Source organism: Myodes glareolus, chromosome 3 (genome assembly GCF_982192425.1).
Source record: "Myodes glareolus chromosome 3, mMyoGla1.1, whole genome shotgun sequence".
Lineage (NCBI taxonomy): Eukaryota > Metazoa > Chordata > Mammalia > Rodentia > Cricetidae > Myodes > Myodes glareolus.
The window spans coordinates 24,120,511-24,139,969 of record NC_142028.1 but is presented as its reverse complement, the minus strand read 5'-3'; positions in this window follow the sequence as shown (position 1 = coordinate 24,139,969).

Here is a 19,459-nt window from a genome sequence, read left to right as displayed (position 1 = left end):
TACCGGGATAGACCCCAGAGCCACCAAAGCCACGAGCATGTTAAACAAATGCTCTACCCCTGAGCCACATCCCCAGACCTGGAGCTGTAATTTGAAAGAAGCACCTCCCAGAGTGAAGGCTGAAGCAGGCATTTCTGAAGGCACCCACCTCCAGGACATTTACTTGTGCTGTTAGCAGAGAGGTTACTGGTCACTGATACCTGCCAGTTGCACCAAGACTTTAAAACTACATCTCCAGTTGTCATGACGAAACAGACAAAACTGACCCAAGACTTTTCTCTTCTTCTATTCCATGCAGCCTCTTCTATAGAATATACATCCTCCTCAAGAACCCCTTTCACCTCTAAGATTCAGAGTGAGGTAGCCATGGCAGAACTGGGAGGATGGTGGGGAGATATGATGGAGTAGCAAGTCTTTGTTACAGGAGTACTGTGGTTAGGTGGAGATGTAGCTCAAGAGGTAGGACATATGCTTAGCATGCACCCAGGCCTATGATTTAATCCCCAATATAAATAAATAAATACATAAGTAAATAGCTTTGCTATTCAATTTTAACTAATAAATCTGGCAGCTGTGCCGTTTTTGTTGATTGTAGATAAAAACAACTGCAAAACATTAATTAGCAAGCAGATGCAGGATGCTGCATAGCAACATCCTGTGTCACAAGCAAAAGCAAATGAACAAAAAAGCATGTACTAAATCAAAGACTGACAAACTTTGTAAAGAGCCAAAGACTGAATACTTCCATCTTTGAGCTATATGGTCTCTGTTCAACAATATAACTCTGCCATGCACTCATAACAGTACGAAAATGAATGAGCATGACTGTGTCCTAATCAAACTTTATTTACAAGCTGGGTAGTGGTGGCGCTCACCTTTAATCCCAGCACTCAGTGGGCAGAGGCAGGAAGATCTCTGAGTTCAAGGCCAGCCTGGTCTACAAAGCAGATTCCAAGACGGTCAGGGATATACAGAGAGACCCTGTCACAAAAACAACAAAAACAAAAATGACATTATTTACAAAAACAGGCACTGAACTGTGGTCTGCCAGCCCCCTTCTGACTAATGTCTTTTTTGTATTGGAGTATGCAAACTCTTTTCCTGTTGACAGAGGTTTCTGTCCCACCAGGTCCCACATCTGCTTAGTCCCAAATAAACACACAGAGGCCTACATTAATTATAAACTGGTTGACCTATTAGCTCAGGCTTCTTATTAACTATTATAACTTATTTTAGCTCATAATTCATGTCTGTGTTAGCCATGTGGCTTGGTATCTTTTTAAGCAAGTCACATCTTGCTTCCTCTGCATCTGAGTAAATGCTGCAGATTGAATCTTTGCTCTTTCCAGAATTCTTCTGTTCTCTTTGTCCCACCTATTCTTCCTGCCTGGCTACTGGCTGATCAGTGTTTTTATTAAAATACAATTGACAGGATACAGACCATTGTCCCATAGCACTACCTCCACTTTAAAAAAAAAACAAAAACAAGAACTCTGAATCGAATCTCCATTGTTTAGCTTTTCTCCTGACCATTATCCATTATAACTTGTAACCAACATTCTAAACAAAGGCAAACATCCATGATCCATATTTTAGGCGTAGTTTTCTAGGCTACTTCCTGCTGATTGGGGGTGCTGATAATCTTACGGGACCGAAAGAAAATTTTGAATGATGGTCAAGTCCTGAATGGAATATTCTGTGAAGCTTAATCATCTTAGCCAGAAGTCTTGAAACTGTTCTGGATGCAGAACTCAGAGGAAACTCCAACAGAGGTCCTCTGAAATGTTAGATCAACTGAACCGTTTTCTCCTATTGAAGATTCTTCGGGGGGGGGGTCTTTCTTGATCAAACCTGATTTTTCTTATCCCAGAATGAATCCACAACCTCTCATTTCCTGTGGAAACAAAAGCAAAACCTCTTCTCCAAAGTAACATACCTTTTGACTTAAATTTTGAAGTCAAGGCATTTTCAAAATATATATGTTAGATTAATCCAGCAACATTTATAATCAAATGTCTTTTAGAAGCTTTTGCTCCTTCCTCGGCTATCAAACAATTTAAAGACAACACAATAACATACAGTATCTAGATTCTCTGTGTATTTTCATCTTTACATGGCTTTATTTTAAACTCTTTGTATCTTTGGCTGTCCTTGGACTCACTCTGTAAACCAGGCTGTCCTTGAACTCACAGAGTGTTGAGATTAAAGGTGTGTGCCACCATACCTTGAACTCACAGAGATCCATGTGTCTCTGCCTCCAAGTGTTGGGATTAAAGGTGTATGCCACCACACCTGACTACTCTTTTTTTCTTTTTTGTTTTAAGGACTTTATCCTTTTTTCTTTTCTCCCCCAAACCTACATATATTTTTAAACACACTGTAAACCATTTAGAGGATTTCTTCATCTTTGAATCTATCTTTACTGTATAACTCTCTTTTTCTGACCATGAGTCTTTAATTTGCTAAGCGATATGGATAGGATTAAGGCTGTGGCTTTGAAGGCTGGATCCACCATGGAAGGCAATGCCTCTCAAACAGGGGCTGGAGAGATGGGTCAGAGGTCAAGATCCCTCTTCCAGCCTCTAAGAATGCCATATGCACACAGGTTTCACAGACATACATGCAAGCAAAACATCCATAAACATAAAATAATTTAAACACATAGAATGAAAACATTAGTCAGATATGATGGTTACCCCTATAATCCCAGCACTTGGGAGTGAGTTCAAGACCAGCCTGGTCTACACAGTGAGTTTCAGGCCAGCCAGGGCTAGGTAGTGAGACCATGTCTCAAAAATTAAAATAAATAAGTAAATAAGTAACACTAAACCCAAAAGAGCTTACCATAGCAGTGAAAAAAGCCAGTGATGGGAGTGGGGCCGATATTGTACGAGATAAAGACATAGAATCTCATAAGCAGGGGAGCATGACTGCCAGGTTAAGGGTTTTGATGTGTATTTATGCTGTTTGCCAAGTAAGACATCCCTGAAGTGTTTCAGACATGAGCGCAACATGAGCCGTGTGTAGTGGTGCAGGCCTGTAAGCCCAGAGCTTAAAGCTGAGGTAAGAGGATCATGAGTTATAGGCCATCATGGGTGACATTAAAAAGAGAGTGACAGGATCAGATTTGCATTTTGAACCTATGACTCTGGGTAGAGGGGGACACAAGTTTAAAAAAATGGATTCGGGAGACTTCAACATTAGAGCTAAAGCTGAGGGGTTGGGAGCGCTGACTGTCCTCCTGGAGGTCCCAAGTTCAGTTCCCAGCAACCACATGGTGACTCACAGCCATCCGCGGTGAGATCTGGTGCCCTCTTCTGGTCTGTAGCCACACATGTGGACAGAACACTGTATACATAATAAATAAGTAAATCTTCAAAACAAACAAACAAAAAGGCTAAAGCTTTGTTTCAGTGGGTGGCACTGAAGAAGGAGCCATCCAGATAGGCCCAAGAGTGCTCAGAAGTGAACTTTGCAGATCCACAGTAGATGTGGAAGATTAGGGAAAAGAAAGGTCAAGAGTTGGGCTTGGTGATGCAGGTCTGTGAGGCCTGCTTCAGGAGATGGAGGAGGAGAATAGTAAGCCAGGAAGAGGGGGCAAGAAGATGGGGCTCAGGTTTCAGGATAGTCTAAGGAGGTAGTTGAGGAGTCATTTGCTGAGATGGGAAGTGAGATTTTTTTTTACCATTTATTTTTATTTTATGTGCATTGGTGTTTTACCTGCATGTATGTCTACGGGAAGGTGTCAGGTACCCTGGAATTGGAGTTACAGACAGTTGTGAGCTGCCATGTGGGTGCTGAGAATTGCACCCAGGTCCTCTAGAAGAGCAGCCAGTGTTCTCAGCCTCTGAGCTATCTCTCCATCCCCTGGGAAACGAGATTTTTCACAGGGCAGTGGTGAGTTGAAGGAAGACAGGAAATAAACTGAAGGTCAGTGGGAAATCTGACAAAAGCCACTTCTTCAGTACAATCAGGGACGCGGTGCTGGGGAAAGCTGAGAAGTGAGTTAGAGCTGAGAAAACAGGCATGGTGAGACAATTCCTGAAAAACCTAGAGAGGTGACTCAGTGGTTAAGACTGGCTGCTCTTCTGGAGGACCTAGGTTCAATTCCCAACAACCACTGTCAGAACAATCTCTAATGGGATCCGAGGCCCTCTTCTGTCAGGCAGATGTACAGGAAGACAGAGCAATCATATGCATAAATAAATATTTAAAATGAAGACTGACACAAAGAGAGACAAATAGAGAGAGAAGAAGAAGAAGAAAAGTAAATTGCCTAAGTCAGGCACGGTGGCACAGATGTCTAGTCCTTGCTTCTTGAGGGAATTTGAGACCAATCTGAGCAACAAAGTGAGATTCCCCTCTCAAAAAACAAACAAAAACCAAAACCAGACTGAAGATTGCTCTTCCAGAAGAACTGAGGTCAGGACCCTCCCAGCTAAGAAGTTGTGTTGGATGGCTAACAGGTGCCTGTAGGTCCATCTCTAGCTGATCTGGCACCCTCTTCTGGCACCAGGCATACACATAGTGTACATACACACAGGGAAAACGTGCATGTAACACATACACATAAAATAAAAGTAAATATACTTTTTTAAAAAGTCACTGGATTCAACACCCAGCACTATGAAAAACAAAACAAAACTCCAGCCTCATGACAAGAGTCCTGCTTGTGGTGCACAGGTCCTTCCTATCCAACCATCAGTCAATTCTCACACAAACAATACTCACACAATCTACTCCAAACAAAATACAAAAACAACTACACCCATCTGAGTGTCTCTGGAGAGCCACCCTGAGAAGGTAGAGTCAGTGGTCCTTGGTTCTATAAGAAAGCAGACTGAGCAAGCCATGCGGAACAAACCGGTAAGCAGCACTCCTCCATGGCCTCTGCATCAGCTCCTGCCTCCAGGTTCCTGCCCTGCTTGAGTCTTGTCCTGACTTCCTTCAGTGATGTACAGCGGTGTGGAAGTATAAGTCGAATAAACCGTTTCCTTCCCAGCTTGCTGTTGGTCATGGTGTTTCATCACAGCAACAGTAACCCTAAGACACACATACACACATGAATAAAAACAAAATGCATTTATTTTTTTAAAAAAATAAAGAGTTCACCTTGTGGATGTGAAAGGCATAGGATTAAAGAATCCCAGTACTTTGGTAGGAGAGTCTGGTGGACCTCTGTAAATTCAAGGCCAGTCTGGTCTACATAGTGAGTTCCAGGATAGCCAGACTCACATAGAGAGATCCAGTCTCAAAAATAAAGAGAGAAGAATGGAGGGAAAGGAGGAAGAGAGGGAGAGAAGGAAGAAGAAAGAAGCCATTGTCTTTCTGCTTGAGGAGTCAAGACAGAGCCCTGAGTGGGAATTTTGCTGAGGAGCAAGAGGCTAGTAATAGAAAGGAGGAAAGCAGACAAGAGAGACCCATGACTGACCCACACATGACTGGGGACATCCCAGGCAGCCCAGCTACCCAGAAAGAACAGAGCTAAGACAGGAGTTCAACTTGCCAGAGACACACAAGAATTTTCAGTTTAGCCACACTGATCATCCACTGAAACAAAAACTACCAACGGTTTTCTGAGGAATAAAATCATCTAAAGTCTTCCCCCACATAACCTTCAAAATATTCAGAGTATTATCAAATAGTTCTCAGCATACAGAAAGCTGTGGCCACTCTCAAGAGAAAGACAAACCACGGAAGCCAAACTCAAGAAAGCCCAGAGGTTGGAAATACTAGAAAGGGATTTAAAACAGCTGTGATAGCTCCAAGGTACCAAGAAATGAATCTGTGAAGAATGAACACACAGAGGAAATCACAGCCTGGAAGCAGAAACCAGAAAACCTAAACAGAAAATTTAGATAGAAATAAATTATCTAAAATAAAAAAAATCAAGCTGGGAGTGGTGACACATGCCTATAACCCCAGCCCTTAGGAGGTGGAGACGGGAGGATTGCTGCAAGTTCAAGGCCAACCAGGGGTACCTAGTAAGACTGTGTCTCAAAAAGTTAACTAGATGAGCCTGCTGAGTCTCCACAGAAGAGCTCAGTGGGAGGAGGAAATGTGCTTGCAGGCAGATCAATATGGTATCCATCTCAGAGAGAGAAGATTGAAAAAAAAGAAAGAAAATTGAGTCTCAGAGGCCTCTGGAGTGCTGAGGTTACTGGCATATATAACCACGCCAATATAGGAAAAATCGTGTACATGTATACACACACACACACACACACACACACACACACACACACACACACATACCCTTAAGGGGAGGAACCAGCCAAGAGGGAAAGACTAAGCATATGGGAAAGATAAAGGATCACAAACAGTAAATGTTTCCATAGAGGACAGGAAGGGGTGGAATCCCGTGTGAGGGTAGAGATTCAGCTAAGGCGGGAAATCTGATGGCACACAGACTGCAAAAGAGGGAAAAGACAAGGCAAGTACAAATGGATTCTTATGTCCTGCACGACCATTGTCATTTGATGGCTTCCATTTTGCCTTTTGAAAAGAGAGAGATCCAGGTATGGCGACGCACACCTATAATCCCAGCAACCAAGAAGCTGAGATGAGAGGGTCCAGAGTTCAAGACCATCAAGTTTGAAGTCAGCCTAAGAAATGATACATGAGACCCTATCTTACACGACAGACAGACAGACAGACAGACAGACAGACAGAAAAGGTGAAGGTGTGTAAAGGTTTAAAATTTGATACAACAGAGGTTAGAAATAGTCACTGAGAATTAGAATGAGAACCAGTCATGCACTCAACAGGCTCCCTAGGTATACGGAGGTCCCACCTGGACATGGTCACCAAGCAGTCGTGTAAGCCAGTGTGCCCTAGCAAAGGCACCATGACTGTCACAGTCATGGTGATACGGGGTGGTTGAGTTCATTCGTAGTTGGGATTTTGTCAGACTTGTGTGATAAAATGTTAAAGGCTTGAGACTGTTGTTCACGTGGGTTCTAACCTTCATAGGAAGGCAAGGGAACAGTGAAAGAATTAGCCCCGAGGGTAAGTCACCTGGTCCCTGGCTGCAGGTGGTGGGAAGGACAGTTGCTGTGAGAAGAGCTGAATGCGCCCAGCTGAGGGGAAGGAGGACTCCACAGGAAGATGAGTGTAGATTCAATGACACAGGATCCCATCTATTTCCAGTGAGTGGACTAAAAGGAGAGATGGTCTTCAAGAGGAAAACCAAGAACCCAAGTTCTTGGAAATTTTAACCATCCAAACACTGGGTCTGCTGATGATGAAGGCAGAAAACTGTGCAAGGGATGCAAGATGGGGCAGAGGTGCTGAGGATGAGGACCAGGAGGTCAGGCAGTAGAAGAGGCTCCAGAGAAGATGACGTGGCTGCACAACTCAGGCACAAATAGTTGAAGGGGATTTGGGAATGGAAGGAAAGAAGACAGTGACCCTGCTTTCCAGGTTTGTTGTTGTTTGCTTTGTTTTGTTTTTTTGAGACAGGGTTTCTCTGTAGCTTTGGAGCCTATCTTCGAACTAGCTCTTGTAGACCAGGCTGGCCTTGAACTCACAGAGATCCACCTGTCTCTGCCTGCTGAGTGCTGGGATTAAAGGCATGTGCCATCACTGCCCAGCTAATAACATATTACTGTAATAATAAAGGTTGCAAAAATAGCATATGAAATATTCTTCTACAGCCACCACCGCCCGGTGATTCCCAGTTCTCAAGCCGACTTGTAATAAAATAAGCAGCTACCATATAGGGAGCTTGGAGAAGCCACACATTGTAGGTTATTGGTTATCTACTGCTTCAAAAACAATGGGAACTGACTTAGGGTCTTAAAACTATACATATTTGTCTAGGTTTGGTGGCCTTTGCCTGTGATCCTGCTCCTGGGGAGATGGAGAAAGAGGATCTGAAATTCATGGTCAGTCTCAGCTACACAGAGTTTGAGGCCAGCTTCAACTATGTGAGACTCTGTCTCAAAAAAACAAACAAAAAATCAAGAAAAAGAAAAGAAATAAAAACAACCAAAAAACTACACACATTTAGCATTTCACAGTTTCTCTAAGTTAGTTCCAGCATGGCCTAGCTAGGCATCCACTCAGGATCTTAGAAAATGCTGTCAAGGTCCTGGCCAGAAGGTATTGTCTGGCTTTTCCTTGACAGCTGGATGCCTGGGAGTCCTGGCTTCTAACTGGAAGTGCACTGGCAGCTGTCCTCAGTTACCAGCCACAAGGGGTACTCCTAATGTGCCTCTTATTCCACCACATCGGCCAGGAGTCTCCGGATGGAACCAGAACAAAACCATAGCTAACCCGTCTAGCCACCTTTGCCATTTATTAGAAGCAAGACCCACGCCCAGTGTCCTAATTGGGTTTCCCTCACTGTGACAAACACCATGACCAAAGGCAACCTGAGGAGGAAAGGGTTTATTTCAGCTTGCAGTTTACAGTCCTTCATAAAGGGAATTCCTAGCAGGAACTCAAGGCAGGGACTACAGCAGAGACCGTAGATGCGTTCTATTTACTTACTGGCTTGCTCTCTATGGTTTGCTCACCTTGCTTTCTTATACAACCCAAACCCACCTGCCCAGGGGTGGCACAACCCACAGTGATCTGGGCCCTCACCATCAATCATTAATCATGAAAATGCCCTCATGGACTTGCCTACAGACCAATCTGATAGGAGTATTTTCTCAATTGAGGTTCTTTCTCCTCAGAAGACTCCAGAAAAGTCAAACTGACAAAAAAAAAAAAAAAAGTCAACACACCCTGCTTAGTGACATCTGAGAGGCTGAAGCAGCAAATATGAGTTCCATGAAGTTAAGGCCAGCATGAACAACGTGAGACTCCATCCCACAAAGAACAAAGAGAAAGCAAAAAAATGTTGAATCGTCTCGGCAGCCTGTGCTCACACACTAGGAGGGGCAGTAGATAGGGGCGTGAGATCCAGGAACCAGAGGTCTTGAGAGTCTCTCAGGGTCTGTCCTCTAATGGAGAAAGAGATGGAAAGCCATTCTCTGTCTGTGGTGAGGCGTCCTGGCACCCAGGTGGGAAATGGGAAGGTTAGGCAAGGCGAGAGCTGGGGCAGGGCAAAGCATTCGGGATGGAGGCTTGACAGATGATGGTGGACAGAGAGAGAAGTGCTTCAGGTTGGGGTGCAAGCTGGTGAGAACTGGGTTGTTTGCTTTTCCCACCATATATACTGTGTGAAAAGAAAATCCATTGACTTCTATGCTAAAACTATGTGTGCCAAATGGGGGAACACTGTGAGATCTGGGCTGGCGCTATGCCCTCCAGGAGCCTTTTTAAAGGACAGGTGGTTAGCATGCACACACCGGGATAGCTTGAGAGGGTTCCTAAAGATGGTAGAGGGGAGGAAAGTGGCATCATCACTAGCACAAAACACAGGCAAGAATCGTGAGGCAAAGACAGCTCTCAGCTCCTAGAGAACCGAGAGAGTCAAAACCAGGGCCTCAAAATTGGAATCAAAGTCAAGAGCATTGAGTAGAGTCGGGCAAAATTAAATTGTGTGACTGCCAGTAAGATGGCCAGAGGATGGCAGCTCATAAGACACACAGAATGAAAAACAGACAGAGCTGGAGAAATGGCTCAGCGGTTAAGAGCACCCTCTGCTCTTCCAGAGGACCCGGGTTCAATTCCCAGCACCCCATGGCAGCTCACAGCTATCTGTAACTCCAGTTCCAGATACTCTCACACATACATTCAGGCAAAACACCAATGTATATAAAATACAAGTTTAAAAAAACAACAAAAAATGATACAGACAACGAGCCTGGAGTCTGGGCTCGACATAAATATATATCTATTTATGACAGAGAAGAGTTCATTAGTATTATAACTACAATATATAGAGATTGAGAGTATAATCTGGGGGTAGAATGTGTGCTTACCATGTTCCAGGCCCAACGTTCAATCCGCATTGCCAGTAAATTAATAACCAAATATGGTGACTTATGCCTGAAGTTTCAGTCCTTCAGATGCTGAGGCTGGGGGATTGTCAGGAGTTCAAGGCCAATCTGGGCAACATAGTTCTATAGAACCAGAGTGAAACCCTGTCTCAAAAACTCAAAATGGAGGAAGCTGGAGAGATAGCTCAGCAGATAAGACACCTGCCATGACTGGATTATGGATCCCCAGAACCCACATTAAAGCCAGGCAGGCAGGGCAGATGCCTGTGATCCCAACACTGAGGCGTCAGAGACAGGGCTCCCCAGAGTAAGCTGGCTAATTGGACCAAGTGAATCTCAGCACCAGGTTCAGCAAGTGACTCTGCAGACAAGGTGAAGAGCAATTGAAAAAGGCACCCAGTATCAGTTCTCCACACACACTCACAGCACCCACACACATGTACACACAGACTACACACATGCACACACAGACCACACACATGCACACACAGACCACACACACCACACACATGCACACACACCACACACAAACCACACATATCACGCACATGCACATACAAACCCACACACATGCACACACAGACCCACTCAGAAAAAAAAAAGAAAGGAAAAGAAAATGGAGCCAGAGATGGTGAGCTAGGCATGTAAACCTGAGAGATAAGGCAAGAGAACCAGGAATTCAAAAACGTCTTCACCTACACAGCAGATGAGAGGGTAGTGTGGATGTGGATGTTGTTTTTAGAGGAGTGCATGGTCTCTCACACATACACATTTCTTTTTGTTTGAAACAGGGTCTCATTATGTAGCCCAGGTTAGCCTCCAACTTGGGATTCCTGTGCTTCTACCTCTTGTGTGCTAGGATTACAAGCACATGTAACTGTTCTTGGCCATCAATATCAATCTTAGATACAGTGTTCTTTTTCTGTCCACAAGAAAATTAATGTCTGTTCTGAAATGTCATCTATCTACTCACGCTTTCTTGGGGGGAAAAATCAAATGTCAGTCCTAGCAGATGCTGCGGGTAAATTGGTAGTGAGTAATGGCGACAACTCAAATGATTAAGAATCCTGTAACAGGAAGTTCTGCTGTGTTTTTGATTTTCATACACAGTTGTGGTAATTAGCACATTAGACATAAACCTCACTGTTCACCATACCATTGATTTACCAATGTGCTCACCATACACTGAACAAATTAAATGCCAACAAACGTTTTTCAACACTCACGTCTCCAAAAGTAAACTCTATTAAGAATGAGTAATATGCATATATAAGCAATTTTAAAATGATATTAGTTAAGTCCCAAAGGCAAAACATGTAATTTCTACAAACTTCTAAATTTAATAGATAAAATTTATATACTAGTTCAAATACTATACACAATTGTAATGAACTGGTCAAGTACTCACTTGAATATACTTCATATTTGGTAAAATCTAAAATTATATATCGTTGACATGGTACTCTCTGTGTACTGCATGCGACAGGGCTATCGTTGACATGGTACTCTCTGTGTACTACATGTGACAGGGCTACTGTTGACATGGTACTCTGTACTACATGTGACAGGGCTACTGTTGACATGGTACTCTGTACTACATGTGACAGGGCTACTGTTGACATGGTACTCTCTGTGTACTACATGTGACAGGGCTATCATTGACATGGTACTCTCTGTGTACTACATGTGACAGGGCTATCGTTGACATGGTACTCTCTGTTGTGCTTCCTATGCAAGACTTGTTCAAGAGAGTCTCTCTCGACACCCCATCACAGATGGGGAAGAGATTTACGAGGTTTCACCACTGACTGAAGGGCTATTGGCTGTTAATGGCTGCTGGGAATCTGGGAAGTCATTTTTCTTCAGTGAGGTAGCTACTGGTAAGTTGCCCACGCCCCAGTTTGAAAAGAAAAAAAAAACAAACTTCTCAATCACGCTCATGCTCATTCTAGCAGCCATATCTAAACTTAGTGGGTCATAAAAAGAAAAAGATGGATATGGAAGAGGGAAGGGCTTGTTGGGAGGACGAATAAAAGGTAGAGAGGGTAACGGTGGTGTGCATGATCAAAATACATGTATGAATTTTAAAAATCTTAAAATCCGCTTTTAAATGAAGAAAAAAAGCAAAACAAAAAGTAATGGCAGGTTATGGCACGGTATGGTGGCATATACCCGAAACCCCAGCACTTGGAAAGCTCACACAGAGGATCGTGAGTCCAAGGTCAGCCTGGGCTAGAGAATAAGACTTTGCAAAATAGGAAATTAAGTACATTCTACTGCTGCCCCAAGAACCGTTGGCCGCACAGTCTTAGCAGCCCAAACTTAGGAAATTAGCTGGGGGAGGCCTTGTGCCCCTTTCTCTCTCACTCTCTCCATGGCTTTACTCTTTCTCCTTGCTTAACAATAAGCTTTATCTCTTAAAAAGGAGAGAAAGGTTCTGAGACAGAAATCATAGAATTATTATACGGTCTCCCTACTGATCTAAAGCTACAGTTGGCACTTAAGGAAGGCATGTTGGGTCAAAACCAAAGAGAGCCTCCGTAGGCTGTACCTGCTTTGAAGATCTGGCTGCTAAGAAAGATCAACGCTTAGTCTAATTTTAAAACTAATTACAAAAGCCACCTCCTTAGTGGATTCTAATTCCTCCTTTACCAATTCCTACAACTCAGTGTAACTTCCATCAGTTTCCACATTCACTACAGACAGCAACTGTCCTTGGCTTGTCCGCACCTCGGGTTTGTACCTTTTCACATTGGCCTATTTTGAGGAACTCTGTCTAGGATCCACCCATTTTGGTCATCAGATGCTATTAACTAGACTTCTCTAGCGGCCCAGCACGTGTGTGTGTTTGTGTGTGGATGTGTGTGTGTGTGTGTGTGTGTGTGTATCACACAATAGAATATATATTATAAAAGGGAAATCATGGCTCACATCATAGGGACTGGGCAATCCAACAATGGCTGCCAGCATGCTGGAGAGACTCAGAACCAGGTCGCTGCTCCATTCAAGGATCTGGACATCTCAGTGGGCTAGTATGACAGTGGAGGCCTAGGAGCTCCCTGAGAGTTCCTGGTGTTAATTCCGGGTTGAAAGGCTAATGGCCTACAGTGATGGAGTGGCCCTAGATACACTCAAAGAGAACACAGCTTGCACAACAGTGCTGGTTTTCTAGTCCACATTCCCCGCTTAGGGCCCTCCATCTACAGCAGGGGGTCACCCGCCTTCTGGGTTGTCTTCCCCTGTCAGCTGACCTTCTCTGAAATTTCGGCACACTGAAAATGCCCCTCACCATTTCCTAGGTGAGCCTAAATACAGTCAAATTGACAATGATGATTAGCCACCACAGATGGCTTCTTTGGTCCTTTTCCCACACCTCCCTTAGCTCATCCCTAGTCACTTCCTCTGCTGTCATTATAACAAGTAGGTCAGGAGGAATCTTCCCACGCAGTACATTTTTCCTTAAATCTGGATGCATTTTTTTTGTTACTTTTGTATGTCTCCCTGCATATCCACGTGTGTGTTAGTGTGCATAAGTGTGTGCATGTATGTGGAGACCAGAGGGTGTCTTTCTCAATTGCTCTCAGTCTTACTTTATTTTTTTTTAAATTCTGTGTGTGTGTGTGTGTGTGTGTGTGAGAGAGAGAGAGAGAGAGAGAGAGAGAGAGAGACCCACGAGTATCACAGTGCTCCTGTGGAGGTCAGAGCACCTTGTGGGAGTCAGCTCTCTCTTTCCATCATGTAGATCCCAGGGATTGAACTCGGGCTTGGCAACAAGTGCCTTTACCTGCTGAGCCACTGCACCAGCACCCCCACTCCCACCACCATCCCTGCCATTTGTTTTTTGAGATACTAAACATGAAGCTTGCCAATTCTGAAACTCACTCTGTAGACCAGGTTGGCCTCGAACTCATAGAGATCTTCCTGCCTTGCCTCCCCAGCGCTGGGATTAAAGGCGAGTTCCACAATGCCCAGCCTCCTGAATTCTTGATAGATCGCTTCCTCGTGTGAGACTCTGGTTCCTCCTCGCCAGTTCTAACGGCAGCAGCCATCTGCTAAAAGGCTAACAGCAAACACCTCCCTGTACCCTAAGCCACACAGATGCCCTAGGACAGAAAACACAAGTGTCTTCACAACCTGCCCACCTTCCGTCCTTCTTTCCATCCTACCAGTTCTCACACAAGTAGCCCAGGCCAGCCTTGAGAGGTAGAGGCAGGAGGATCAGGAGTTTAAAGTCATCCCTGGCTACATAGCAAGTTTGAGGCCAACCTGGACTCCATGAGACCCTGTCTTAAAGAACCAAGACATGAAATGACAGAAAAGTCGCAGGTTGTTTATTACCGTAGAGTCGAATTTCAAGAGATTCTCTAGTTACACATATACATATGGAAAAGGAAGGAGAGGAGGAAGAAGATCTGATAGTTTGAATAAAGGGAATAAAAGTAGAAGAAACTGAGAGTTCAAAGTGGTGCGGGAGGTGGGAGTGTCTGTCTCAATGGTAGGGTGCTTGCTTAGCACGCACAAGGCCCTGAGGATGACTCTCGGTGCTTCCCCCAAAAGGGAGAGGGCGGACGAAATGGAAACCTCTTACTCTAACATATTTTTTGAAGGAATTCATGGAGCTGGTATTAAATCAGACGCATCAATGTAAACTCATTTTCCAGTTCTTGCTAGGGCATACTGGCAATAGCCTCTCTGCCTTTAGCTCTCAGTGGATAATATGATTCGCTCCTCAAGTGCACAGATACTGGTCTCTGACAGCCTGCCCCACTTAAAGACACAGAGCATCCATCCACAGAGTGCAGCTGATTCCATACAAGTGGGCAAGAAAAATCAAAGCAAATCTGGTAGCCGAGGCCAGAAGCACGTAAGTCCCTAATAATGTTGAAAGTAGTATTTTTATTTTGCTTTTTGTTTTTTTTTTTTTTTTGAGACAAGGTTTCTCTGTCTAACAGTTCTAGCTGTCCTGGAACTTGCCCTGTAGGCCAGGCTGGCCTCAAACTCACAGAGATCCATCTCCCTCTGGGATGAATGGTGTGTGCCACCACGCCCAGTTAGACAGCATTAGTACTGTTAAGAGAAAAACAGACACAGACTGGGGGAAAAAAAGAAATCACTTGCGAGAAACCCGAGTCTGTAACAACAAAATGCCTGACATAAATCAGCTCATAGAGACAGGTTCATGTGAACTCACAGTTTGGTGGCCTCAGGGCCCGTGTGGAGGCCACACACTCTGGTGGCTCTCACCACAGAGCAGAGCCTGGTCATCTTTAGCTGGGACATAAAACCAGAAAGAGACCAGGAACCCACAATGCCCCTCATGGGCACACTAACAGCGACTTCAAACCTTAAGCTCAGCCACTAGGACAGTTTGCCTAGCATGCAAATAAGTGTTTTTATAACAATGGAAAGTTGACCAACACTGGTGGATTTGCTGTCTGGAGCTGTTTGGATAAAGAACATTTGGAGCACACACACGTGTGTGTGCACACCGGCCTTTTTACTAGAGAACATATCCATTGTCGTTACAGACTCATGGTTTTCATACATGATTTCTTTTTGAAACTGTGATGGCCAAAGCTTGGCTTGGTTTTGTTTGTTTGTTTGGCTTGGTTCTGTGTGTGTGTGTGTGTTTCAAATCTGTTTTTCTTTTAATGGTATTGTCAACCCTGTTAGAGACTTTCGTGCTTCTGGCCTCAGCTACCAGGTTTACTTTGATTTTTCTTATATTCCTGTATTGAATTAGCTGCTCTGTGAGGAAATCCTGTATCTTTAAGTGGTCAGGCTATTAGAGGCCTGTATGTGGGCATGTGCAAACCATGCAGTCATGGGCTGGGTTCTATCCCCAGCAAAGGCAGAAGGAAGGAAAAAAACCCAAAATGGAAAAACAATGTGCTCATTGAAAAGCTGGTTGCGTTAGCAAGCTCCTGGAATCCTAGCATTTGGGAAGCTGAGGCCAGAGGATTGCCCCGAGTTCAAGGCCAAGCTGGGCAAGTACTAAATCAGTCATAGTGACTGAGCAATACCTTGCCTCAAAGAAACAAAAAACAAAAATAATAACTCCTAAAAACCTCCTACTCGGCATCCCCTCCTTAAGCCTTCATCCTCCCTCCCAGCAGTACCACTCAGGGGACTAAGCCTTTAACATTCTGGCTTTGGAGGACATTCCAGAGACAAATCATAGCAACCACCACAGCCAAGTTTTGGTTACAAACAACACTGAGTGTTTTACTGTACTGGCATCACATGGTGAGGTCCAAGAGACACCCAGGGGCGATGAACGATGCACCCGGTTACAGGTAGTGGCAAAGTCAGCCTCGTGGGTAAGTGTCAGCCTGGAGACAACGACTCTCTAAGCAACAGCCATGCCAGACTCCAAATCTGAACACTTGGTGCCCATCTCCAAGAGACCCCTCCCTCCCCACTTAGCCATAGCAAGACAGACAGCGCCAACTCTGGAGTTCATAGCTTTCATCTCTAACTGTATTCAAGCCAAGAGTTTTGTATGTGTGTGGTGGGGGGGGGCCATGAGCTGAGAGCCCAACCCAGGTTCTCACACAGGTTAGGTGTGTGCTCTAGCACCGGGCCCTTAAACCTTCGATTTGTTCATATTAGCCCACCCGTAAAGCTGATTCATCATATAAATTATAAAGATGATAAGACATTAAGTTTTATCACTACTCTAGTCATGGGCTTAGGATAGTGTGGTTGTAAAAACTGCAACCCAAAGGACATTTTAAACTTAAATGCTTAAAAATTTGCTTAAAAATAATGGTGGCAAAACTCACTTAAGATTCAATACTAACCATTGTGTGTGTGTATGTGTGAGAGACAGAGATACACAGAGAGAGGTATGCATGTGTACGTGTGTTTACGTGTGTGCATATGGAGTCCAGAGGTTGATGGCATGTGCCTCCCTCAATCACTCTTCACTTTGTTTATTTATTTATTTATTAAAAATTTCCACCTCCTCCCATTTTCCTCCCCCTCCCTCCCTCCCCCTCCCCCTCCCCCTCCCTCTCCAGTCCTAAGAGAAATCAGGGTACCCTGTCCTGTGGGAAGTCCAAGGTCCTCCCCCCTCCATCCAGGTCTAAGAAGGTGAGCATCCAAACAGACTAGGCTCTCAAAAAGCCAGTCCATGCAGTGGAATCAAAACCCAGTGCCATTGTCCTTGGCTTCTCAGTCAGCCTTCATTGACAGCCACGTTCAGAGAGTCCAATGCTCTCTCACATGCTCCATCAGTCCCAGTCCAGATGGCCTTGGTGAGCTCCCATTAGATCAGTCCCACCGTCTTAGTGGGTGGACACACCCCTCGCGGTCCTGACTTCCTTACTCATCTTCTTCCTCCTTCTTCTCTTCATCTGGACCTTGGGAACTCAGTCCAGTGCTAGAATGTGGGTCTCTATCTCTATCTCCATCCATTGCCGGATGAAGGTTCTATGGTGATATTCAAGATATTCATTAATGTGGTCATGGGACAAGGCCAGTCCAGGCACCCTCTCTTCTGCTGCCCAAGGACCTAGCTGCAGACATCCCCTTGGACACTTTGGAACCCCTCTAGAGTCAAGTCTCTTGCCAACCCTAAAATGGCACCCTTAATTAAGATATCTTCTTCCTTGCTCCCATATCCACCCTTCTTCCATCTCAACCATCCCACTCTCCCAAGCTCTCCCCAATCCTCCCCTTCTCCCTTCTCTCTCCCCTTCTCCCCTTCCCCTCACCCCACTCCCACCCCTATGCTCCCAACTTTTGCCTGGAGATCTTGTCTACTTCCAATTTCCAGGAGGATAAATATATGTTTTTCTTTGGGTTCATCTTATTATTTAGCTTCTCTAGGATCATGAACTATAGGCTCAATATCCTTTATAAGACGAGGTCTCTCACTGCACCTGAGCCTTATGGATTCAGAGAGTCTGATTGGCCAGTGAGTTCCAGGGATCGACTCGTCTCTGGTCTCTCAGAGCTAGGATTGTAGATGTGCACTATTGTGCCCAGGTATTAACGTGGGTTTGGGCATCGAGCTCAGCTTCCTGTCAAGCATTTGACCAATTGAGCTGTCTTTCTAGCCCATCCACCTTATTTGTTTTGAAAGAATTCTTTCATGGGGAGCCTCCTCCAGCCAATGACCTTTAAGAGGCTGGACCAGGTTGGGGTGTGGCCTTACACACCTTGAGGTTGAACTTCTCATTCCTGTTCTGTGAGTTTTCCCCTTACAATAAAGAATGATAACTGGAATCTTTCGGAGTTAGCTTGGGATTATTCGTCCTCACCCCTTTTTACATGGCTAGCTACAATTCTTGGCGTAATCTGGAAAATCAGAGCAACATGTACATCTTAAAGCAGTTAATTTTCATCTCAATCCAAGATTTTAAGTTATTTGTTATTAGTTTATAAAGAATTGGGTTTCATTACATATTTTTCAAACAAAATCTGGCAAGGTGTGATGGCACACGCCTTTAACTCCAGCACTCCAGGACAGAGACAGTTGGAACTCTGTGAGTTCAAGGCCATTCTGGTCTATGGAGCAGGTTCCAGGACAGCCAGGGATAGCCTACCTCAAAAAAGCAAACACAATCTGCTTCTGTTGTTTTCCTTCCTCCTCCCTCCCATCTCCTACCCTATCACCTCCCAGCTCCAGGAGCCGCCCTGCCATCTTCAAGTTGTCTCTGGCCTCCTCCTCCATCCCCTGCGCCCACCATCAACCAATTCGAAAACACAGAATTCTTATCCTGGACAGGGTTTCTCTGTGTAGTCCTTATTGTCCTGGAACTCACTCGGTAGACCAGGCTGGCCTCAAACTCGAAGATCTGCCTGCTTCTGCCTCTCAACTGCTAGGACTAGAGGTGTGTGCCACCACTGCCCAGCTGGAGGGTAGAAATTTTAAAGTCTGCCTTTTAAAGTGTTGGAGAAGTACCAAAGCATGCTTCGTGGTGTTTCATAATAAGATGGAGCTAGTGTGCTGGTCAAAATGTATGGATGAGTATGCTAAGAGCTATAAACGGAAGCCCTGGTCTGTGAACACATTTGACATTCTCAGCATTAAATACTTAGTTCTAAAATTTTGTAACATTTATACGTCTGCCTAAGCAGATGTTAGAAACGTCAAGTGTTTGAAACGCTTAATTATATTTTAAGCTTGTCTAAGCCAATTTAATTACTCAAGTTTGTAAGTGATATTAAAGGCTGGGGGAACTCACAAGCTAAATGAGCATTAATCAAAGAGCATGTGAAGGAGGGGGAGGAACGTCACAGAAACACGACACTGTGGACACTGAACGTCACAAAGCCGGATTTCCCTTCAAACTTACATCTTGTAGCTGGGTACAGCTCTGCAGCTTCAGTACTTTGGAGGCTGAGGCAGGAGAATCACAGACTCACAGCCGCTCCAGCTACGCTGCAACTTCCCAGGCTGGACTGAACTTGCACTGCCAGAGCCTTTCTCAAAAGATTATGATTCTGATAAATTGAAAAAAAAATAAGTCAATACAGAAATATCTTCTAGTATTCTCTTTATATAAAAGTTCCTCTCAGGCAAGAAAATAGTTGACAAACATTTAGCAGTTTGTAAA